Source organism: Ornithorhynchus anatinus, chromosome 4, assembly GCF_004115215.2.
Source record: "Ornithorhynchus anatinus isolate Pmale09 chromosome 4, mOrnAna1.pri.v4, whole genome shotgun sequence".
Taxonomy (NCBI): Eukaryota; Metazoa; Chordata; class Mammalia; order Monotremata; family Ornithorhynchidae; genus Ornithorhynchus; species Ornithorhynchus anatinus.
The window spans coordinates 81,485,176-81,511,839 of NC_041731.1; the positions used below are offsets into that span (position 1 = coordinate 81,485,176).

At 43.8% G+C, this 26,664-nt stretch overlaps 1 non-coding gene across 1 annotated transcript; it reads right to left on the reverse strand.

Moving 5' to 3' along the window:
* Positions 1-5,322: 5,322 nt before the first annotated feature.
* Positions 5,323-5,460, reverse strand: LOC114811480. The gene has a single exon (XR_003759182.1). It is a non-coding gene; the product is annotated as a small nucleolar RNA SNORA7 (small nucleolar RNA).
* Between the last annotated feature and the right edge of the window lie 21,204 nt (positions 5,461-26,664).

A 26,664-nucleotide genomic window follows, 5' to 3' on the forward strand; every position in this document is an offset into this window, starting at 1 on the left:
TTTGTTGATGTTACCGACAGCTTTATTTCACAAAGCAATCTTACACTATGTCTAGCAGTGGCAGGTCACAAAGGTCAAATAGTCTATCCTTACAGGTAGAGAGCTTATTAAATGGCACGTCTATTAAATCCAATGGACAACATAAAGAAACATTTCAGCAAAATACTTTTAGCATAGTTCAATGAAGATATGACTCGAAAGGATAGTAAATAATTTAAACTGATCCCAATAAGGAATTTGCTCTACTTTTTACTAGCATCCTCCAAATTCTGCTTCAAACAAAATGGTCAAAATGTCAAGAGAGAGAAACCCAGCAGAGATGGATTCATTCTCTCCAGGCTTCCCGTTGCTCGGTGTTTTCTTTGGTAAACACTCCAGCAGTAATGATATTGTAGATCAAATTATATTTTCCACTTCAGCCAGACCTTTTAAGCAAATATGAAAGAAATGAATATTGTTTTGTAAATATCCATTTAGGGAAAGGTTCTATCTCTTCTGGTTTGGGGGAATAATTTGTTTCTTGAAATTTAATTTATTGTGACATTAAAATAATTTTTAAAAACTTGTTTAATGGGGAATGGGTACATTTAAAAAAAGCACTTTTAAATAACCAAGGTGAACATGGACATTTAATAATACAACATAAAGATTCTGTCCAGAAGCTCAAGGTGCTTTGGTGGGGAAAAGAGGACATATGTATTAATTTGAAACTGTGATTTCATCTCTTCTGCTAGCATAATCTATTCACGCTGATACTCACCAAGAATGAAATTGTCTACCCTTTCCTTATTTATTATTATAAATACCATTTAGCAGTTGCTAAAGGCTTAATATGTACCAGGTGCTGGACTAGATAGAAGATAATCAGGTCAGACACAGTCCCTGTCCCACATGAGACTGAAAGAAGGAGACAGATAGTGAATCCCCACTTTACAGCTGAGGAAACTGAAGCACAGAGAAATTAAAAGACTTGTCCAAGGTCCCACAGCAGGCAAATAGTAGAGTCAGAATTGGAACCCAGGTCATCTAACTCCTAAGCCTACCCTATTTCCACTAGGCCATGCTGCTTCTTGTCTATGTTGGCATGACTACATTTCAGAAAGAGGGTTGCAGGTTTGCGGGTTGTGTGTGTTTAAATAAAAACCTAAAGTCTTACCTTTAGACAAAACCTTATTTTGCAATCCAGATCATATCATTTATAAGCCCTACTGAGAGCTCACCTCCTCCAAGAGACCTTCCCAGACTGAGCCCTCCCTTTCCTTCACTCCTCCTACCCTCCCCATCGCCCCTACTCCCTCCCTCTGCTCTACCCCCTTCCCCTCCCCACAGCACTTGTATATATTTGTACATATTTATTACTCTATTTTATTAATGATGTGCATTTATCTATGGTTCTATTTAACTATTTTGATGATATTGGTGACTGTCTACTTGTTTTGTTTTGTCTGTCTCCCCCTTCTAGACTGTGAGCCTGTTGTTGAGTAGAGATTGTCTCTGTCTGTTGCCGAATTGTACTTTCCAGGAACTCAGTACAGTGCTCTGCACACAGTAAGCGCTCAATAAATATGAATGAATGAATGAATGAATGAATGAATAATTGACTTTTAAAAGCCAACTTGCCTTCGGATCTTTATCTGGCAATCTTGAAATTGGGAACCAGATGTTTGCATGTCTTCCAGGGACTCAAGCAGATGAAACTCCTGATCCGCCGTTATCAGTAGATTCTCCTAGTCAGATAATTAATAAGATACCGAAACATAAAACATGAGTTGTTAAAGTTTACAATTACCTTCCCTTCCCAGTTTCACTCTAAACGCACTGTCCTTGCTTTAACACACAGTAAATCATCTACCTAAATGTATTTGCACGCAATCATTTTTTAAAGTCACAATCTTTGTAGTGTCAACTTGTCAAGGGTCAAAGGGAAGAACAGGCAAGATTCTCAAATCAATCTGCTTGTAGAAACTGTCTCATTTCATTTCAAATTACCTGCTGTGGCTGAAGCGGGCTATGGACAAACTGCCTTCCTCCATAAACCATGACAGCCCAGGTCGAACTTATGTGATCATTCATAAGGGGCAAGCCATGCCATTAACTACTTTTAAACTGCTGTGCAGGGTTAAGTGATCTTGCAGGGCAGCAGCAGATATAAATACTCTTTGGACAGTTTAATGTCAGGAGACAACTCCTCTGAGAGTAAAACTGTGTAACCCAATAGTACAGTTGTCGATAGGAGGATTAAGGTACTTTGGTACTGTTACTTAGAGTCATGACTTTGCATGTGTTTTGCGTAGGTTATAACATTCATAGGCAAGATGAATACATCACCAAACCCTGAGACAGAGTTCCCCGAGTATTAAAAAAAATCCCCAGCCATCAGCAGTCTCCGATCACCTCTAAAGCATTCTCCAGCGGTTCATTTTTGCCCTTGTGAAGCTGGACAGTGCTTGAGAGAATAGTTCTAGGCTAAGCACATGAAGGAAAAACACCTTGCCAGAAGCACTGTGGGCTCCAGGCTGTGAGCTCCATGCTCAGGGAGAACACTGTAGGGCCTGATGGCCAGTTAATCAAAACAATGCACCCGTTCTGTACCAAAGTGCCACCCTTCTGCCATTTGAACAAAATGCCATCTCTTCATTTTCTCTTTATTTTACGTGATCCCTGAATCCAAGTAAATAGAAAGCTCCCTTGCAGATTCCTAACCCCTGCCAACCAAAAGGCAATTCATTTGTGCAATGGTCACTGGATCCACTTCCCCTCCTCCACAACTGGTTCACCTAACTCACTTTCCTCTTGGTACAGCGGACAGGGTTTTGTGTCTTAGGCAAGGACATTGCTCCATACCATTTGCTCAAATTGATATCCTGGAAAAAGGAGAGGTAAAAAGCCAGGGGCAAAAGGCCCACATGCCCATGAGGAAAAACAGTGTGACGTTGTAGCTGGAGCATAAAGGCCTGGGAGTCAGAAGGACCTGGGTTCTAATTCCAGCTCTGCCACTTGTCTGCTGCGTGACCTTGGGCAGGTCACTTCACTTCTCTGAGCCTCAGGTCCCTCATCTTGAAAATGGGGAATAATATTGAGAGCCCCATGTGGGACGTGGACTGTGTCCAACGTGATTAACCTCTGTTTACCCAGTGCATAGTACAGTGCCTGACACATAGTAAGTGCTTAACAAATACCATTAAAAAGAGAGAGAGAGAGGGAGAAACACTTGAACTTTACATCTGACAATCCCCCACTCTCTTTCTGATCAAATTTGGCAGCTTTGATCAAACACCTCTCTCACTTATTCAAAGGGGGTTCCTTATTTTGGGAGGGATATTTGTTAAGTGCTTACCATATACTAAGCACTGTACTAAGTGCTGGGGTAGATGTGAAATAACCAGGTCAGATACAGACTCTGTCCCACCAGGGGCTCACAGTCTTAAGTAGGAAGGAGAATAGGTATTGAATCCCCATTTTACAGATGAGGGAACCAAAGCCCAGAAAATTAAGTGACTTGCCCAAGGTAAGTCATTAAGCAATTGGCAGAGCCAGAATTAGAATGCCGGTCCTCAGACACCCAGGCCCTTGCTCTTTTCTCTAGGCCACCCTGCTGCTTTACCTTACAAATGTTCTGCAAATCCCTTGTTATGTGAAGATCAGGAGCTTAAATTAGGGATGCCGCAAGGCTGAGTCAAAACTGTTTCCTTGAAATTGCCCAGTCATTTCTGTTGGGAAGTAGTGTGGTCTAGCAGAAAGAGCACAGGCCTGGGAGTAAGAGAACCTGGGTGCTGATCCCGGCTCCTCCACTTGCCTGATGTGTGACCTTGACAAGTCATTTAATCTCTCTGGGCCTCAATTTCCTCATCTGTAAAATGGGGATTTCAATACCTGTTCTCTCTCTCCTACTTCAACTGAGAACCTGACTGACAGAGAAGGAGCGAGGCTCAGTGGAAAGAGCACAGGTTTAGGAGTCAGGGGTCATAGGTTCTAATCCCAGCTCCACCACCTGTCAGCTGTGTGACTTTGGGCAAGTCACTTAACTTCTCGGTGCTTCAGTTACCTCATCTGTAAAATGGGAATTAAGACTGTGAGCCTCATGTGGGGGACAACCTTATATCTTCCCCAGCACTTAGAACAGTGCTCAGCACATAGTACTTAACAAATACCAACATTATTATTATTATTATTTGTCTCTGTCCCAGCGCTTAGAAGCATGCTTGACACATAGTAAGTGCTTAACAAATACAATAAAAAAGGGTAACCCCAAAAGGGCAGTGACAAGCAGAACAGGAAATAGTCATGACATGAATAAAGAATTGACAGGGAGCTCAGGAAAAAGTTGAAGATAGAGTATAGTTGGAAAGAGGCGAGATGCATGGGAGTCAATGAGTTAGGAGCCGTTTTCCAGGATTGCGGGGGAAAGGGGTCAGTCATTACAAGTGAGGAATTTGAAGTGACTTAAAGTGATCTAATGTCTGGACTTCTGCCAAGGGTGCTTCTCAGCATAAGGATGCAGGAGATGAGGAAACAAACTCTGGAGATGATCCAGGGCTGGGGATTGGTGGTCTAAGAGCAACAGAGTGGCAAGAGAGGCAATGGAGTTGAGTTTGGCAAAGGGGGCCGAGTTGAGGGGAAGTTGGGTTAGGGATTCCAAATGTAACATGATGGTCTGGGATAAGTGGAGGGAGATGGGGGGCGCGGGGGTCACTAGATCAGAGTTCCCTGTGGAGAGACAGGACAACTGTGGTTGGAGGTAATAATAATAATAATAGTAAAGGTATTTGTTAAGCAATTACTATATGCCAGGCACTGTACTAAGCATTGGGGTAGATACAAGCAAATTGGGTTGGACATGGTCCCTGTCCCACTTGAGGCTCACAGTAACAATCCCCATTTTACAGCTTAGTTAACTGAGGCATAGAGGAGTGAAGTGACTTGCCCAAGGTCCCACTGCCAAGTGGCAGAGCCAGGATTAGATCCCATGCCCTCTGACTCCCAGTCCCATGGTCTATCTACTATGCCATGTTGCTTCCCAGATGGAGGTGGTTAGGGGTTGTAGTTAGGGAGTGGGATTTCAGAGTTATGAGACTGGAGTTGGTAAAATGACTCTTGTCTTGTCTTATGCCATCGAGTCATCTTCGACCCATAGCGACACCATGAACACAATTCTCCCAGAAAGCCCCACCTCCATCTGCACTCATTCCGGTAGTGGATCCATAGAGTTTTCTTGGTAAAAATATGGAAGTGATTTTCCACTGTCTCCTTTCATGTAGTAAACTTGAGTCTTTGCCCTTGATCCTCTCCCATGCCACTGCTGCCCAGCATAGGTGAGTTTTGACTTGTAGCAGATGGCCTTCCACTCGCTACCCACTGCCCAAGCTAGGAATGGAATGGGTAGGCCTCTGCCTGACTCTCCCTCCTGTAGTCAAGACTGGTAGAGTACTGGGAACTCTCCAGGTGTGATCCTGAGAGGGGTAAAATGATTGGTGATGATGAAATCCAGCATATGTCCAAGCTTTTTTTTTTTTTGGGTGTGTTTAAAATAGTATTTAAGTGGTTACTATGTACCAGGAGCTGACTAAGCTCTGGGGTAAATGCAAGCAAATCAACCTGGAAACAGTCCCTGTCCTACATAAGGCTCACAGTCTTCATCCCCATTTTACACATGAGGTAACTGAAGCACAGAGAAGTAAAGTGACTTGTCTAAGGTCACAGAATAGACAAGTTGCAGAACCAGAACCCATTTTCCCACCGCCTCCCCCCATCCCTTGTCTCCCTAAAATGATCTCCCTAAAATCTCCCCTTCCACTCCCCAGGCCCTCTCCCCTTCTGCCCCTTCTTCAACTCTCCCATCTTTCCCAATAATATCTCTAGTGGACATCTCCACCTCTCTCTCAAAATCCACCCCTTCCACCTGCACATCTAACCCCATTCCTTCGCACCTTATCAAAACACTTGCACCCTCTCTTCTTCCCTGCCTAACAGCCATCTTCAACTATTCACTCTCCAGTGGTTTCTTCCCCACTGCCTTCAGTCTCCTCTATCCTAAGAAAACTCTCCCCTGACCCCACGGCTCCCTCCGGTTATCTCCCCATCTCCCTCAACTTGTCTACATCCGCTGTCTCAAATTCCTCTCCTCCAATTCTCTCTTAGACCCCTTCCAATCTGGCTTCCATCCCCTTCACTCCATAGAAACCGCCCCTTCAAAGGTCACCAATGATCTCCTTCTTACCAAATCTAATGGCTTCTACTCCTTCCTAATCCTCCTCGACCTCTCAGCAGCCTATGACACAGTCGACCTCCCCTTTCTCTTGAAAAAATTATCCAACCTGGACTTCACTGACACTGTCCTCTCCTGGTTCTCCTCTTATCTCTCTGAACGTTCATCCTCAGTCTCCTTCACAGGTTCCTCCTCTGCCTCCTACCCCCAGAATTGTTAGGTTCAGTTCTGGGGCCCCTTCTATTCTCCATCTACAGCCACTCCCTTGGAGGAACTCATTCACTCCCATGGCTTCAACTACCACCTCTTTGCAGATGATACCCAAATCTACTTCTCCAGCCCTGATCTCTTTCCCTCTTTGTAGTCTTGCATTTCCCCATTTTCAAGACATCTCTACTTGGATGTGTTCCCATCCCCTCAAGCTTAACGTGCCCAAAACTGAACTCCTTATCTTCACACTCAACCTCTGTCTTCCCTCTGACTTTCCCATCATCATTGATGGCATCACCATCCTTCCTGTTTCACAAACCCGCAACCTCAGGATTATCCTTGACTCCTCTCTCTCATTCAACCCACATATTCAATCACTAAATTCTGTTGGTTCCACCAACACGACATTGCTAAAATCTGTCCAAATTACGTTAATACAATCACTCATCTCATCCCGCCTGGATGCATCAGCCTCCTTGATGGCCTCCCGGCCCCCTATCTCTCCACACTCCAGTCCAAACTTCACTCTGCTGCCCAGATTATTTTTCTACAAAAACATTCAGGATGTGTTTCCCCACTCCTCAAGTAACTCCAGTGGTTGTCCATCTACCCCCACATCAAACAAAAACTCACCACTGGGGTTTAAAGCATTCAATCATCTTGCCCCTTCCTACCTTCTTGGCTACTCTCCTTCATTCCTCTATTCCTCTCTTTTCATTGTACCTCGATCTCATCTATCTCCCGCTGAGCCCTTACCCACAATCTGCCCCTGGCCTGGAATGCCATCCTTCCTCAAAACCAACAATTACTCTCCCCACTTCAAAGTCTTCTTGAAGACACATTCCTTCCAAGAGGTCTTCCCTCACTAAACCCTCCTTTCCTCTTCTCCCACTCCATTCATTCATTCATTCAATAGTATTTATTGAGTGCTTACTATGTGCAGAACACTGTACTAAGCGCTTGGAATGTACAAATCGGTAACAGATAGAGACTGTCCCTGCCCTTTGATGGGCTTACAGTCTAATCAGGGGAGACAGACAATAACAATAGCAATAAATAGAATCAAGGGGATGAATATCTCATTAAAACAATACTCCCACTCCCTTCTGCGTCACCCTGACTTGCTCCCTTTATTCATCCCCCCTCCCAGCCCCACAGCACTTATGAACATATCTGTAATTTATTTAATTATATTGTCTGTCTCTCCCTCTAGAATGTAAGCTTGTTGTGGGAGGGAATTTGCCTTTCTATTGTTATATTGTGCTCTCCCAAGTGCTTAGTACAGTGTTCTGCACACAGTAAGTGCTCAATAATTGATGATTATTGATGAGTGCTCAATAATGTGAAGCAGCATGGCTTAGTGGAAAGAGCCAGGGCTTGGGAGTCAGCGGTTGTGGGTTCTAATCCCGGCTCCGCCACTTATCAGCTGTGTGACTTTGGGCAAGTCACTTAACTTCTCTGTACCTCAGTTACCTCATCTGTAAAATGGGGATTAAGACTGTGAGCCCCACGTGGGACAACATGATTACCTTGTATCCCCCCCCCACAGCACTTAGAAAAATGCTTAGCACATAGTAAGCACTTAAAAAATATCATAATTATTATTAATAATTACAATTGAATGAATGAATGTCCTTCTGCCTCCAGGCCCATACTCTATCCACTAGATCACGCTGCTTCTCCTAGGCCACATTGCTTGGCAAATAAGTGAAGTGGAGCAGAGAAGGGGGAGAGTTAAGTGAGAGAAAGCAGGTAGCTAAAGTGTCATCAGGAAGCTGAAATCCCCAAGGATCAGTTTAAGGGAGGAGAGGGAGTGGAAGTAGATGAGAGAGGTACCAAAATGGCTTACAAAATTGGAGGTGGGACCCGAGCCAGGTAAATGACAGCCATTCATATTTTGTGTGAGCGTTAGAGGAAGGTAATGTGGGCTTCTAAAGAAGAGACAGAGGATGGTGGGTGAGAGGGGGTGCATATTACAGAGCTTCAAGGGGACAAGGAGCAGGCCGACTTGGCTACTTTCAATACTTTCATCCGACATTCAATAAATACTATTGAATGAATACCCTCTTTCCCCATGTGGCTCCCCCAGGGGACAACAGCAGAGAGGAGTGTCAATTGAAGTGAGTCAGATCTTGGTGATGACGAAGAGGAGCAGTACCTAGGTGAAGAATGGGTCGAGGATGAAGGGGAATTTGGTCATGATAGAATGGATGTTCCACATGTCACATTGCGAGGGCATTATAGGGTTAGAGTGGGAAAGGGAAAGGCGCCGGGATGAGGACAGGTCAGATGGGACTGAGCTGATAGGGTGAAATAACAGGACAGGGATGTGGTGAACCAAGGGTAGGATGAAGATCATACTGAAGTCCTGGAACCTCAGGCTTTAAGGCTCTAGTCTCTGACCTTGGGTAGCCACACCTTTGGTTCCTGACCTGGGCTTTCCAGTGAGATTAAGGTTTGAAGGGTCATTCCCGACAGGGCAGGATGACCCTCAACACGGGAGGAGTCTCATAACAAGATTTCAGGGCCAGAGACAACGGGTCAGTAAATACACTGATTGATTGAGAAGCAGCATGGCCTAGTGGATAGAGCATGGGCTTGGGAATCAAAAGGATCTGGGTTCTATTCCCGGCTCTGACACTTGTCCACTGTGTGATCTTAGGCAAGTCACTTCACTTCTCTGAGCCTCAGTTACCTCAACTGTAAAATGAGGATTAAGACTGTGAGCCCTATGTGGGATAGGGACTGTGTTTAACTCATCTTGCTTGTAGCCACCTCAGTGCTTAGAACAGTGCCTGGCACATAGTACGTGCTTAACAATGTCACAGTTATTATCATTATTAATAATATTGATGGATGGATTGACATTAATGAAGGAGCAGTAGGAAAGGCTCAGTCTGGTAGCTCCTTCCAGATATCCTCCTGTGTAGTGGAATTAGGGAAGAGACTTCCTATAGGATTCAAGACTGTGAACTCCTCTGGTCTGTAATTTCCTCTGGGCAGGGAACATTGCTACCAACTCTGGTGTACTGTGCTCTCTCAGGTGTTTTATACAGTGCTCTGCACAGAATAAGTGCTTAATAAAGACCACTGATTGATTCAGGGCTTCTTTAGGCCTCAACTCCAGTGTCCAAAGTTGATAGTCCGGTCCCAAAAGCTTGCAGGTCCAATACTGAGAGAGGCAAGTTCCCTAAAAGTGTTCTTCTTTCACATTTCATTTTCCCTCATAGCCAAACCAAACTAGGGAATATTGGCTTTCAGGGTATGTTTTTCATTCAAGCATTTGGCAGAGAGTTGAGATTTTTTGATTATGAGTCTTCTTCTATGGCCCAGTTCCTCATGTTTTGTACCATACACGATTCCTCAAATTTATTTTGTAATTATCAGAGCTCAGATCTACCGATAGGGTCAAATATTTTTTTAAAAGTTTACACAAATAATATAGAGGTTTTGTGGTTGTACCCTACACTTTTCCTCGTCTGATTGCTACTGAGTTCATGTCTGTTCTGTCCAGCTATAATTTCAAGGCACAAGAATAAAAGAACATGAGAAATGCTGCTACTAGAGCAAAGCAGAGGTCCATCCAGCCCAATAAACTTTCTCCAACATTGGTAATAGGACACTTGCAGGAACCTTGAAATCATTGACCTCCTGGATAGCCCTCTTCATGATGAGGAATGGACAATTTAATATGTTTAACTTTCCCAATACAGGAATAAACTTCCTCTGGTCAGCAAGGTTCAGTGGACAAAGCAGGCAATTGTAGGTTCACTTTTTCTAGTTCCCGTCTCCCAGTTCAGTGGCCAGAGCCATGATATTTTGTTAAAAGGATATTTATCGTGAGAAACAACTTAGATTTGCTTTTAAATAACTCAACATTGAATTAATATAGAAGAAAAGCAGTGTGACCTAGAGGAAAGATCATGGGCCTGGGAGCCAGAGGACCTGAATTCTAATCTTACTTCTGTCAATTGTCTGCTGTGTAGCCTAGGTCTAGTCACTGAACTTCTCTGGGCCTCAGTTTCTTCAGCTGTAAAATGAAGATTAAATACCTATTCTCTTTCCTACTTAGACTATGAAAATCATGTAGGACAGGGACTGTGTGTGACCTGATTTTTTGAAACTATCCCACCACTTAGGAAAGTGCTTGGCAAATAGTAAACCCATAAATTCCATCTTTATTTTTATAAGAAATTAGAGATTCTTCTGTTTAACTCAGAAAGACAAGATCAGATTGGGCTGTGACAGTATAACCCATTTATAACTACCCTTTTAAGAAGACTAAGTATCAGTGTTCACTTGAAACTCTTTTGCAATAATAGAAATGTTTTTTCTCCCTACAAGAGTGGAAATTTGACTCCAAAGAAGTCACACAGATTTTTAAAAACTTAATCTGAGAACCTTTTAAAAAGAGTGTTATTTAGAATTGTGGTGTCCCACAAAAGACAGTGGAGTTGAGTTCTTGTGGTGAAATTTCTGCCATGTTTATGACAAAAAGATGGTGAGACATAAATCTTCAATGCAATATATTAATATAAAATATATGTATAGGAATATAATATTGAATACTTATAAATATGACTATAGAATATATTTAATTTAATATAGAATGATTTATTGAAAAACAGGACTTAGATCCTGTTAGGGAGGGAATTCACTTGAAAGGTAGCCGGGTAAAGCCAGTTGAAAATAGGAAGCGGCATGATCTACTGGAAAGAGGAGAGGACTGAGGCAGAAGACCTGGATTCAAATGAAGACTCCACCACTTCCCTACAGTGTGAGCCGAGAAGCAGCAAGGGTCAGTGGCAAGAGCCCAGGCTTGGGTTCGAATCCGGGCACTGCCACGTCAGCTGTGTGACTGTGGGCAAGTCACTTAACTTCTCTGTGCCTCAGTTCCCTCATCTATAAAATGGGGATTAAGACTGTAAGCCTCACGTGGGGCAATCTGATTATCCTGTATCTACCCCAGCGCTTAGAATAGTGCTCTGCACATAGTAAGCACTTAACAAATACCAACATTATTATTAAGAGAAGCAGCATGGCTCAGTGGAAAGAGCACGGGCTTGGGAGCCAGGGGTCATGGGTTTGAATCCCGGCTCTGCCACGTCAGCTGTGAGACTGTGGGCAAGTCACTTTAACTTCTCTGTGCTTCAGTTACCTCACCTGTAAAATGGGGATTAAGACTGTGAGCCTCATGTGGGACAACCTGATTACCCTGCATCTACCCCAGCGTTTAGTACAGTGCTCTGCACATAGTAAGCGCTTAACAAATGCCAACATTATTATTATTATTATTAAGTCACTTAACTTCACTGTACATCAGTTACCTAGTCTGCAAACTGGAGAATAAAATACCTCTTAAACTGTGAGCTCCACATGGGAGAGGGCTGGGCCAATCTGATTATATTGCACCTATCTCAATAGTTAGCACAGTAGTTTGGTTACTTTGGAGCACTTAACACAGCACACTTAAAACACTTTTCCGCCTCCTTTCTTCCCTCCAATGGCCCCTACTCCATCCTAATCCTCCTAGACTTCTCTCATCTGCCTTCTACACTGTGGACCACCCCCTTCTCTCGGAAACATAATCCACTGTTATTATGTTTCCGCTTTCAGTCTCACTGACCTCCCCTCGTTCTCCTCCTGTCTCTCTGACCACTCCTCTTACACAAGCTTTTCCTCTGCTTCCCACCCCCTTAATGTAAGAGTCCCTGGAAGCTCAATTCCAAGTCCCCTTTATTCTCCATTTACACCCACACTCTTGGAGAACTCACTCACTCCCATAGCTTCAACTACCATCTCTACATGGATATTTCCCAAATTTACTTCTCCAGCTCCAACTTCTCTCCTCTTCAGTCTTGCATTTCCTCCTACCTCCCTAATTCACTCTCATAGCTTCAGCTACCATCTCTACAGGGATATTTCCCAAATTTACTCCTCCACCTCCAACTTCTCTCCTCTACAGTCTTGCATTTCCTCCTGCCTTCAGAACATCTTTATTTAGGTTCCCCAGTGAGCCCTCAATCTTAATATAACCCAAACTGAATTCCTCCTCTTCCCATCCAAATCCCACCCTCCCCTGTCTTTCCCATCACCACAGGCAACACCACCATCTTCGCAGTCTCACAAGCCCATAACCTTGGCATTATCATTGATTAATCTATCTCACTCGACTAGCACATCCATCTGTCGCTAAATCCCATCAGTTCTACCATCACAACATCTCTAGAATCTATCCCTTCTGCTCCATCCAAACTGCTTACCACTGCTCATTTTAGGCAGGGAATGTGTCTGTTTATTGTTATACTATTCTCTCCCAAGCACTTAGTACAGTGTTCTACACCCAATAAGTGTTCAGTTAATATGACTGAATGAATTGAAGGAATGGTCCAAATATTTATCATATCCTGCCTTAACATCTGCATCAGTCTCAGCATTGACCTCCCAGCCACTACTCTCTCCCCACTTTGCTCCACACTTTACTCTGCCGATCAGATCATGTTTTCCTAAAATACAATTCACTCCACAAAAACTTTCAGTGGTTTTCCATCCACCTCTGCAAACAGAAACTTCTTACCATCAGATTTAAGGCATCCAATCAGCACCACCCCCCTCCTACCTTCCCTCACTAATCTCCTGCTTTAACCCAGCCCACACACTTCACTCCTCAAATGCCAAACCACTCAGTATACCTCAGTCTCAACTGTCTCACCAATGACCCCTACTCACATTCTCCCTCTGGCCTGGAATGCCTTCGCACTTTATATGATAATAATGGTTATTTGTTAAGTGCTTACTATGTGCCAGGCACTCTACTAAGTACTGGGGTAGATTCAAGGCAATCAGGTTATCCCACATGGGACTCACAGTTATAACCCCCATTTTACAGATGAGGTAACTGAGGCATAGAGAAGTTAAGTGATTTGCCTAAAGTCACACAGCTGACAAGTGATAGAGCTGGTATTAGAACCCATGACCTCTAACTCCCAAGCCCCTGTTCTTTCCAATAAAGCCATGCTGTATCTGACAGACTACCACTCTCCCCATCTTCAAAGCCCTACTAAAATCACATCTCAATCAATCTTGCAGAAACCTTTTCTCTCTTGTTCAATCAATGGTATTTACTGAGTGCTTACTGTGTACAGAGCACTGTACTAAGCAATAAATAATAATGTTGGGATTGGTTACGTGCTTACTATGTGCAGAGCACTGTTCTAAGCACTGGGGAGGATACAAGGTGATCAGGTTGTCCCACGTGAGGCTCACAGTCTTAATCCCCATTTTCCAGATGAGATAACTGAGGCACAGAGAAGTTAAGCTGACTTGCCCACAGTCCACACAGCTGACAAGTGGCAGAGCTGGGTTCAAACCCATGACCTCTGACTCCCAAGCCCGGATCTTTCCACATTGAAGCCACGCTGCCAGGCCCCCAATACAATAGAATTATCAGATCTCTAAGAGGTCTTCCTTAACTCCTCATTTTCCCTCCTATTCACCCTCTATTCTGCACTGTATGTGCACTTGAGTTTGTACCCCCGTAAGCATTTTAATACTCCATCCCCCATCCCCAGGCTCATGGTGTTATAGCCATATCTTTATTCTCTTGTTGCTTCCCCTATCTTAATGTGTTTTAATATCTGCCCTGCCTACTAGGTGGTAAACTCCTTGACGGCAGGGACTATGTCTCTACCAACTCCATTCTACTAGAACCCTCACAAGGGCTTAGGTCAGTGCTCTGCCCACAGTCAGTATTCAATATTTACTACTGGTTGATTGATTGAGACTTGAAATTGATGTTATCTCTCAAAAAAGTTCTTTTTATCTGCATTCAAGCTCTTCTCTCAACTGTTTTAGTGCTCTCAGACTCTAAGCTCCCTGTGGCAAGGAACGTCTTACCAACTCTGTTATATTGTACGTATCCCCAAGCGCTTAGTATAGTGTTCTGCACATAATAAGCGCTCAATAAATGTGATCGAATTGATGTTTTCCTCACCGTGACCTCTGCCACAATTTCTCCTCCGTTGCCCAGTCCGGCCAAGTTAGGCTACAGCAACAAGGTGGCAGAAAACACTAGTTTTTCTCTCTCCTCATTTGCATTCAGTAGAGTGTGCTGCACAAAGTAAATGCTCAATAAATGCCATTGATTGATTGACTGGGAGAGAAAAAGTGTCTGTGAGATAGTCTGTTTGAAGCAAATAGATAATATAATTTCCCAGTCTCATGCCCTACCTTTTTTATGGTATTTTTAATACTGTACTAAGTGCTGGGGTACATACAAGGTTGAACACAGTTCTTGTCCCAAATGGGGCTTACATTCTTAATCTCCATTTTATTGATGAGGCAATTGAGCACAGAGAAGTGAAGTTACTTGCCCAAGGTCACACGGCAGACAAGTGGTGGGAGTCAGGGGGATCTCCTGACTCTCAGGGCCCATGCTCTAACCACTAGGTAGCTCGTCTAATGATGATAATGATAATGATAACAATAATAACAATAACAATAATAATTGTGTTTTTGATGTGAAGCACTTAACCTTTGGCAAGCACTGCACTAGCCCTGAGTTAGATACAAGATAAATCAGGATGGACATTGTTTTCTGGTCATGGCTGAGCATAAAATAATGCCTACTGTCGTGCTCTGTACTATGGCTTGTACGCTGTTGGATCTGCCTACGTGTTAATTAATAGGCGATGCTAATAGAATATGTTTTGCAAATTAATTAAGCGTGAACGACTGCTGGGAAGATGGTTGATATTGAAGATTCAATTTGCATGCAAATTATACGCTGCCAAATTGGAATGTTGACATGCTTAACAACAACTCTTCCCACCCCCTTGGAAAAACAGTTCTGAACAAGTTTTGCATTGAAAATGATGAACGAAAGAAAAGCCCCTTATGTTCAATGTCAGTAAATCTTCTTGCTCCAAAATGCCTACATTTGTTTTCCCATTCAAACAAAGCCTAAGAGGAAATGTTCTCTGGACAGAGCTATTATTCAGCAGGGAACATTTGCCACAAAAGGGTTCTTGAGTGAAATAACTATAGGGTAGAGCAAGTAATCAGAACATGGCCTCTCGAGTTGTATCCACAGAGCTCCTCAGATTAAGGTCTGTCTTCACGGAGTTTGAGGGCTTGCATTCATCTCATTAGAAGACAGCTAAAATGAAAAGTACACAATACTTAAGATAAAATCTGCTTCTGAGTCTGCCAGGGGATAAATCATGTTGGGGATGTGAACTAGAGGAATGGGGCAGATGTGGGGGAGTGGAAGGCGCCAGTGTATGAAGGGCTGAATGAATGTTGCACATTAATAATGATCAGCATGATTGCAATTGCTTTTGGGTTAGGTGAAAAATGTAAGAGAAGAAATGCTCTCAGAAGTCACGGTTGTGAAGTTGTGAAGATTAAACTGGCACCGCAGACAAACCACAAGCAGCAGCATATGTGAATCTAGAGAGCTCCAGACCAACAGGATAATAATAATAATAATGATAGAAAGGAAGAAATAGTAATAACCAACTAATAGTTATTTTGTAACGCGCTGACTATGAGGGCCTTCATGGACTAAGTCCCCCTTTTCCTCTGTTCCCTCTCCCATCCTCATCACCCCCACTCGCTCCCTTCTGCTCTAACCCCTCCCCTCCCCACAGCATTGTGTGTATATTATTAATTCTATTCTTTTTATTAATGATGTGTATTATCTGTAATTCTCTATATATTGATGCTACTGAGACAACCTCCTAGACTGTGAGCCCGTTGTGGGCAGGGATGTCTCTGTTGGTGAATTGTACTTTCCAAGTACAGTGCTCTGTACACAGTAAGAGCTCAATAAATACAATTGAATGAATGAATGAGATGAATATGTGTCAAGCACCGTTTCTAAACACTGGGGAGATACAAGGTAATCAGGTTGGCACAGCCCCTGTTCCACATGGGGCTCGCAATCTCAATCCCCACTTTACAGATGAGGGAACTGAGGCCCAGAGAAGTATAAGTGACTTGCTCAAGGTCACACAGCAGTAAGCGGCGGAGCCAAGATTAGAACCCACCACCTTCTGGACTCCCAGGCCATGCTCTACCCACTGACCCCATGGCTGCTTCCCTGAGTCCTGAATTGCTTTGGATGCACAGACAGCTTATGGGTGTGAAAATCATCCCTGCTCAAAGGGATGAAATAATAGATATGAAGTAACGAAAGCTTCTCAAAAGATGATACCATCAAATAACAGAGGTAATATTAATAATGATGGCATTCATTAAGCACCTAGTATGCGCTTAGGGGTTGGGCTAAGCCTGAGTTAGATACAAACTAACTCAGAGAAGCATGGCTAACTACATACATAAGCATACAACTAACTCAGAGAATGAGAAGCAGCGTGGCTCAGTGGAAAGAAAACAGGCTTGGGAGTCAGCGGTCATGGGTTCGAATCCCAGCTCTGCCACCTGTCAGCTGTGTGACTGTGGGCAAGTCACTTAGCTTCTCTGTGCCTCAGTTACCTCTTCTGTAAAACGGGGATTAAGACTGTGAGCCTCATGTGGGACACTTGATTACCCTGTATCTACCCAGTGCTTAGAACAGTGCTCTGCACATAGTAAGTGCTTAACAAACACCCAACATCATTATATTATTATTATACAAGATAATCTGACCAAGACCTAATACCCAGGACTCAGTCTAAGAAGGAAGAAGAACAGGCATTTTATCCCCACTTTTACACATTTGGAAACTGAGGTCCCAAGAGGTTAAGTGACTTGCCCAAGGTCACCCAGAAGGCCACTGGACAACCTGAGCCAGAACTCAGTCCTCCTGGCTCCCAAGCTCATGTTCTTTCTAACAGACCATGCCACCTCATGTACCATACATTTGTAGAATAAAGTGATATAAAGGCAATCCATGAAAAAACACAAATATGTAACATGGAAAGAGTAATAGTGATAGTCAACAATGTACGTTGTCATTATCGATGAAATATTATTCATGCTCCATCTCTAATGCTTGATGTAAGTTTCTTTCCGTATTGGTTAACTTGAGAATCTGTTTACTCTTCCTAGGAATTGCCACATCTCTAGTTAGAATTGCTCTCGTTTCTTCTCAGGGGAACAACTTTCACCTAGGAGGAAACAGTAGAAAGCTCTCCAGAGAATGTCCCATAAAAGGCCAACCTGGGCAATTTCATCTAAGCTTTGGCAAGTAAACAGTGTCACTGCAGAATCTACGGCTGGGAGCAGTGATTTCAAACCCAGCTGTGCCACTTCCATTCATTCATATTCATTGAGCACTTATCGTGTGCAGAGCACTGTACTAAGTGCTTGGGGAAGTACAATTCAACAATAAACAGACACATTCCCTGCCAACAGTGGTTTACAATCTAGAGGGGGAGACAGACATTAATATTAAATAATTTACAGAACATGGACTTAAGTGTGGTGGGGTTGGAAGAGGGGGAAGAAGAAAGGGAGCATGAAGAGGGAATGGGAAAAAGAGGAAAGAGGGGCTTAGGGAAAGCCTCTTGGAGGAGATGTGCCTTGGATAAGCCTTTGAAGGTGGGGAGAGTCATTGTCGGATTTGAGAGGGAGGGTGTTCCAGGCCAGAGGCAGGACGTGGGCTAGAGATGGGTGGCGAGATAGGCGAGGTGGAGGTACAGTGATAAGGTTAGCGCTAGAGGAGCAAAGTGTTGCAGGCTGGGTTGTAGAAGAAGAGTTAGCAAGTTGAGGTAGGAGTGGCAACGGTGATTGAGTGTTTTAAAGTCGATGGTGAGGAGTTTTTGCTGGATGCGGAGGTTCATGGGCAACCACTGGAGTTTTTTGAGGAGCGGGGTGACATGTCCTGAACGTTGTTGTAAAAAAATGATCCGGGCAGCAGAGTGAAGTATGGACTGGAGTGGGGAGAGTCAGGAGGCTGGGAGGTTGGCAACGAGATTGATTCAGTAATCCAGGGAGGTTAAGATGAGTGATTGTTTTAACAAGGTAGCAGTTTGGATGGAGTGGAAAGTCTGGATTTCAGCTATGGCGTGAAGGTGGGACCATCTGTGTGACCTTGGGTAAGTCACTTCACTTCTCTGGGCCTCAGTTACCTCACCTGTAAAATGGGGATTGAGACTGTGAGCCCCACATGGGACAGGGACTGTATCCAGTGCAATTTGCTTGTATCTACTCCAGCACTTAGTATAGTGCCTGACACAAAGTGCTTAACAGATACCACAATTATTATTATAGTTATTATAATGTCCTTTAGGGGTACAGCCCATATGGCTGAGGCAGCAGCCCCAATCACTGCTCAGATGCCTCTTGCTGGGTTCCGTAATAAGGCAAGAACTCTAGGGAGCCTAGCAACAAGGACAAAGTTGGGAGCCAATAAAGGTAACAAGAGAAACCACTCCTGCTGACATAACCAGCTACCTGGAGTCCAATCTTGCCAAGAGCTTAGGGAGAAAAAGTCTTGTGGAAAAGATGCCTAAGCTCCAGAGAAGTGACAGAGGTCAACTGATCAATCAATCAGTGGTATGTATTGAGCACTTACTGTGTGCAGAGCACTGCTTAAGTGCTTGGGAGATGTGTATAGCCCTCCAGCTATAGGGGTGTTTCTTGCTGTGCTTCTGAGATTCTCAAAAAGCTGAGGACGGTGACAGCTGGAAAAGCAGTTTCTCTCTTCCCCTGCTTCAGGGGCTGTACTCCACTGTCTTTGGCTCTGGTCCTGATGAGAAAGGGAAGAGGATGAATGTTGGATACAGCTGAGTTTTGGAGGTATGGTTAAGCATGAGGAATGGCTAAGAGTAGTGGGGAAGATACTCCAGATGAAAACCTGACACTACACGGGGACTGTCTGTTTATCATGGGGCTACTGTAAGATTTCAGCCACTGTTCACCTGAGAGACAAAGAGGCAAATACCTCTTATAAAACATGAGCTGGTAGTTTTCCAAATGTCCCTGGCTTGCTCTTGACGCCTTACTTAATCCAGAATATGGGCAGGACCCCCCTCTCTGAGAAGCAAAGCAAGAACTCAGGGAAGACAAATATCCCAATCTCTAAATCCCAGACTTTGACCAAATAAGATTGCCTGGGTAAAATAAATCTTCCAGGAGGTTAGTCCCTGTTCTTTGATACCCCTGTTCTCTTCCTTGAGCCCATTCCAGTTACTTAACATTTTCTACACTTACCCTGTACAATAGATCTCAAATGAGGACATCCGGAGTTAAGACAAATGGTACTTACAAAGTTTACAAATGTATACCCTGTATCAGCCTTACAGCATGTCGGGCATGACTTTACAATATTAAGTTCCCTCAGGCACCAGCTCCATGAGGGCACAGGAGCCATGGGGAAATGGGGAACAATTTTAGGAGCCATAATTCACAGGGAAGAGAAGGAAAAGTTTCACAAGAGCAGGGGGCAGGTGGCGGGGGACAGGGGGACGGTCTGAAGAAGCTCGGAGCAGGGAAAGGGTGGGATTCACCTAATCACCCAAGAAGGCTGACATATTTAACTGTGGTTTTTGTTAAGTGCTTACTATGTGCCAGGCACTGTACTAAGCACTGGGGTGGATACACACAAACTGCGATGGACATAGTCCCTATCCGCTGTGGGGTTCACAGTTTTAATCTGAGGCCCAGAGAAGTGAAGTGACTTGCCCGAGATAACAAAGCAGACAAGTGGCAGAGCCGGGATTAGAACCCACGACCTTCTGACTCCCAGGCCCGTGCTCTATCCACTATATCATGTCATTTCTCTATTTTTGTTTTACTTCCAGTGAAGTAAAATGAGTTGAACTAATATGAAAATCCTCTAAATATTCATAAAAATGTTAATGTAATGTTACTCCTCTCCCATAATTTTTAATGGTATTTGTTAAACATTTACTATGTGCCAAGCACTGTACTCATCACTAGCACCGTACTAAGTGCTATAATTAAGTATACAATTCTGGGTAAGTTGGGGGAAGAAAAAGATATGCTACCTAGATTCAAAAATCAATGCTCCATTCCTCCTTTACAATATGAGCCCTATGGGAGACAGGGACTGCGTTCAACTTCATTCATTCAATCGTATTTATTGAGTGCTTACTGTTTGCAAAGCACTGTACTAAGCATCATTATCTTGGATATATCCCAGCGCTTAGCAAGTTGCTTGGCACCTAGAAATTGCTTAACAAGTACCACAATTATCATTATTATTACCCAGTAAACATTTAACTCCACAATTATTATTATTATAATATTATTCCTCTGAGAAAAATTGACATTGCAACTTGTTCTGTCTTTTAAGAATCAGTTACGACATAAGTCCGAGAACTGCCTGTGACAGCACTCATAATTAAATGAATGCCACATATTAGTAGCAGTGTCCATGAAACCTGACACACCCTGAGATTCAAACTAATAGCTACTATAATTGGACATGTTTTACTATTCCAGTAACTAAAACCAACACATGAAACATTCAATGACCAAACTAATGATGCCAAAATGAATATGGACATAATGCTGGAAAGACTTCACCTTAGATAATATTTTTTTAAATTTTTAACAACTAATAATTAATTTAATTATGGTATTTGTTAAGCGCTTACTATGTGCAGAGCACTGTTCTAAGCACTGGGATAGGTACAGGGTAATCAGGCTGTCCCACGTGAGGCTCACAGTTAATCCCCATTTGACAGATGAGGTAACTGAGGCACAGAGAAGTTAAGTGACTTGTCCACAGTCACACAGCTGACAAGTGGCAGAGCTGGGATTCGAACTCATGACCTCTGACTCCCAAGCCCGTGCTCTTTCCACTGAACCATGCTGCTTCTCTAGCATGATTGAAGTTTTAAAAAGCACAAAACTGTGATGCCCTCGATATCTATTATTCTGGGCAGTGCACTTCTGGTGTTCTAAACCAGTATACCTATTGTTATAACAATAAAAATAATTGTGGCATTTTTTAAGTGCTTGTGCGTGCTCTGGGGGAGATACAAGATAATCAGGTTGGGCTCAGTCCCTGTCGCATATGGGTTATGTGTTATTACAGGTATCAATTAATCAACCAACCAATGATATTTATTGAGCACTTACTGTAAGCAGAGCACTGTACTAAGCACTTGGGATAGCAAAATACAACAGAATGAATAGACCTGTTCCCTGTCCATAAAAAGCTTACAGTGTAGAGGGGAAGTCTTGTCTTATGCTGTCATCTCTGACCCATAGCAGCTCCATGGACCCATCTCTACCAGAATGCCCCCACTCTCCATCTGCAATGGTTCTGGTAGTGCACCTATAGAGTTTTCTTGGTAAAAATGCAGAAGTAGTTTACCATTGCCTTCTTCCGTGCAGCAAACTTCAGTCTCCACCCCCAAATCTCTCCTTTGACACTGCTTCCCTGCAAAAGTGAGCTTTTCATTAATTAATTCATTCAGTCGGATTTATTGAGCACTTACTGGGTGCAAAGCACTATACTAAGTGCTTGGGAAAGTACACTTGGGATAGTTTTGACTTTTAACAGATTACCTTATACATGCTAGCCACTGGACAAGCTAGGAATGGAATGGGTAGGCCTCCGCTTGACGCTCCCTCCCATAGCCGAGACTAGTGGAGTACTGGAAACTCTCCAGGTGTGATCCACAAAGGGGAGAGGGGAAGACAGGCATTATATATCATTTATAATTAAAAATTCAAACATATGTACATAAGTGCTGCAGGAATGAGGGTGGGATGAATAGTAATAATAATAATAATAATAATAATAATGATAATAACGTTGGTATTAGTTAAGCGCTATGTGCCAAGCACTGTTCTAAGCGCTGCGGTAGGTACAAGGTAATCAGGTTGTCCCACTTCAGGCTCACAGTCTTCATCTCCATTTTACAGATGAAGTAACTGAGGCACAGAGAAGTGACTTGCCCAAGGTCACACAGCTGACAAGCAGTGGAGCCGGGATTAGAACCCATGGCCTCTGGCTCCCAATCCTGGGCTCTTTCCACTGAGCCATGCTGCTTCATATTGAATGCCAAATGTCACGGATCTAAGCACACAACACAAAGGGAGAGGGAGTCACGGAAAAGAGGGCTTAATGAGGGATGACCTCTTGGAGAAGATGTGACCTTAATAATGTTTTGAAGGTAGGGAAAGTGGTGTTCTGGTGTGTATGGAGGAGGAATGAGATCCAGGTTAGGGGGAGGATGTGGAAAAGGAGTCGGCAGCAAGATAGTCGAGATCAGGGCACGGTGAGTAAGCTGATGCTAGGGGAGCGGAGTATGCAGGCCAGGCTTTTGCAGGAGATCAGTGAGATGAGGTAGGAGCGGGTAAACTGATTGAGTGTTTTACAGCTGATGGTAAGGAATTTCTGTTTGATGTGGAGGTGAATGGGCAGCCACTGGAGGTTCTTGAGGAGTGGGGAGACAAGGACTGAACATTTCTGTTGAAAAATGATCCATGAAACAGAGCAAAGTATGGACTGGTGTGGGGAGAGACAGGAGGTCGAGAGGTCTGTGAGGAGACAGATGAAATAGTCAAGGTGGAATAGGATAAATGCTTGGATTATCAGGGTAGCAGTTTGGATAGAGAGGAAAGAGTGGATCTTAGCAATATTGTGAAGACAGAACCGACAGGATTTGGTGAGAGATTGAACGTGTGTGGGGAATGAGAGGAGTCAAGGACAACTCAAACGCACACTTTTTGGTTACATGTTGTCTCCAAAATTATCTTTTCAGAGTCCTGATTAAAATGTACCAGATTTACCAAGAGGATGAGCACAAAAAAAATATACTATATGTACCGAGAACGTTACACTTTCAATTACAACTCTATTCCAAACTATCACTGATCTGGCCTAGTGAACAGAGCATAGGCTTGGGAGTCAGAAGAACCTGGATTCTAATTCGACCTCTGCCACTCGGCTGCTATGTGATCTTGGGCAAGTTACTTAACTTCTTCTTGCCTTAGTTACCTCATCTGTAAAATGGGGATTAAGACAGTGAGTCCCTATGCGACATGGACTGTGACCAACCTGACAGATGGTAGAGCACTTAATACAGTGCCTGGCACATAGTAAGTACTTCACAAATACCATAAAAATAAAATTTAAAAAAAGGAAACAACTTATCAGCCCATTAGTTCACTTATCTCAGAATATTATACAACTATGCAGGGTGATCTAGTGGATTCACCATGGGCCTGTGAGTAAGAAGGAACTGGGTTCTAAACCCAGGTTTGCCAATTATCTGCTGTGTGACCTTGGGCAAGTCACAACTTCTTGGGCAAGTGAAAACCCCATGTGGGATACAGACTGTGACCAACCTGATTATCTTGTATCTACCCCAGTGCTTAGTACAGTGCCTGGGACAGAATAAGCACATGCATACTAAACTAAAAAATAAAAAAGAGAATAACCTCTCAGCCCCTTAGTTCACCCACCTCAGAATATGATACAGTTAAAGGCATCAGGGACATTGGTTGAGTAGGTAGGTATGATCACCTGCACTTTCAATCAATCCTATTTATTGAGAGCTTGCTGTATGCAGAGCACTGTAGTAAGCACTTGGAAGAGTACAATATAACAGAGTTGGTAGGTGCATTCCCTGTCTGCAGTGAGACTTCCAGAATGGGAATGAAGTCCTTGCCCACCTAAATGATAAAGTGCATGTCCAAAACTGAGCTCCTTATCAGTGGAAAGAGCACAGGCTTTGGAGTCAGAGGTCATGGGTTCAAATCCCGGCTCTGCCACTCATCAGCTGTGTGACTGTGGGCGTCACTTCACTTCTCTGTGCCTCAGGTCCCTCATCTGTAAAATGGGGATTAAGACTGTGAGCCCCACATGGAACATCCTGATTCCTGTGTCTATCCCAGCGCTTAGAACAGTGCTCTGCACATAGTAAGCGCTTAACAAATACCAACATTATTATCTTCCCTCCCAAGCCCTGTCCTCTACCTGACTTCCCTATCACTGTGCATGGTACCACCATCCTTCCTGTCTCTCAAGCCCGCAACCTCGCTGTCATCCTTGACTCGGCTCTCTCGTTCACCCCGCACACATCCGATCCATCACTAAAACCTGCCTGTCTCACCTTTATAATATCGCCAAGATCCGCCCTTTCCTCTCCACCCAAACGGCTGTCTTACTGGTACGGGCTCTCGTAATATCCCTGCTGGATTACTGTGTCAGCCTGCTCTCTGATCTTCCTTGCTCCTGTCTCTCCCCGCTCCAGTCTATTCTTCACTCCGCTGCCCGGCTCATCTTCTTGCAGAAACGCTCTGGGCATGTCACTCCCCTTCTTAAAAACCTCCAGTGGTTGCCTATCAACCTCCACATGAAACAAAAACTTCTCACTCTAGGCTACAAGGCTCTCCATCACCTTGCCCCCTCCTACCTCTCCTCCTTTCTCTCTTTCTACTCCCCACCCCATACGCTCCACTCCTCTGCTGCACACCTTCTCACCGTCTCCCGTTCTCTCCTATCCCGCCGTCGACCACTGGGCCACGTCCTCCCGCGGTCCTGGAATGCCCTCCCTCCTCACCTCCGCCAAACTCATTCTCTTCCCCTCTTCAAAGCCCTACTGGGAGTCACCTCCTCCAAGAGGCCTTCCCAGACTGAGCTCCCCTTTTCCCTCTGCTCCCTCTGCTCCCCCTCTAACCCCCCTTCACCCCCCCTCAGCTAAGCCCTCTTTTCCCCCCTTTCCCTCTGCTCCTCCCCCTCTCCCTTTCCCTCCCCTCAGCACTGTGCTCAACCGCTCAATTGTATATATTTTTATTACCCTATTTATTTTGTTAATGAGGTGTACGTCACCTTGATTCTATTTATTGCTATTGTTTCAATGAGATGTTCATCCCCTTGATTCTATTTATTGCTATTGTTTTTATCTGTCTCCCCCGATTAGACTGTAAGCCCTTCAATGGGCAGGGACTGTCTCTATCTGTTGCTGATTTGTAGATTCCAAGCGCTTAGTACAGTACTCTGCACATAGTAAGTGCTCAATAAATACTATTGAATGAATGAATATCTGAAAACTAGCAAAAATCAGGGTAAATATATTAGATAGAAAAAAGCAGCATCTGCCATGCAGATCTAGTTAAGGGGCAGAAACCAGGGACCAGACTACCATTCTTTCCTTGGATCATAGCAGAAGCAGCATGACCTAGTGGATAGAGCACGAGCCTGGGAGTCAGACGGTCATAGGTTCTAATCCCGCCTCCGCAACGTGTCAGCTGAGTGACCTTGGGTAAGACACTTCACTTCTCAGAGTCTCAGTTACCTCATCTGGCAAATGGGGATCAAGACTGTGAGTCCCAAATGAGACTGGGACTGTGTCCAACCCAATTTGCTTGTAACCACCTCAGCGTTTAGCACAGTGCCTGGCACATAGTAAGTGCTTAACAAATACCATAATTATTATTATTATCTTTAAGAGAAAAGACACCAGGAACCCAATCTGACTCCTCCTCAGATCTAGAACCAGCTGGGGTGGTTTGAATCATTACCCCAACACTTAGTACAGTGCCTGGCCCATAGTAAGCACTTAACAAATACCACTATTATCATTATTGTAATTAAAATTATTACTATTATATTGTGACCAGTTAGTTCAGTTGGTTAGAATGTTAAGACTGCGAGCCCCAAGTGGGACAGGGGCTGTATCCAACCCAATTATCCTGTATCTACTCCAGGGCTTAGAACAGTGCCTGGTACCTAGTAAGCACTTAAAAACCAAAATTATTCTTCTTACTATTATTATTAGTGTCCACACACCCCACTCTCATCCCCCTTCCTCACCTGGGAAGGGACACATACACATGGCTTTGGGCCCATACTGAAAACTAGCTAGGAACTAGGAGCCACAAATCTCCTTTTCCCTAGACCCCAGAAAAAGGGAGCTCACTCATTCAGGAATAATGGAGAAACACACACACACACTCTGAAAATCCAGCATTTGGGGAAAAGAAGATAGGGAAGAAGCTTGAAAAGTCTGAAAGTTCTAATCCCAGATCCGCCACTTGTCTGCTGTGCAACCTTGGGGAAGTCACTTCACTTCTCTGTGCCTCAATTACCTCATCTGGAAAATGGGGATTAAGACTGTGAGCCCCATGCGGGACAGGGACTGTGTCCAACCTGATTACCTTGTATCTACCCCACCGCTTAGTATAGTACCTGACACATGGTAGGCACTTAATTCTAGACTGTCAGCTCGTCATAGGCTGGAAACATGTCTGCTGATTCTGTAGTATTATTCCCGGCCAAGCGCTTAACATAGTGCTCAGCATATAGTAAGTATTCAGTA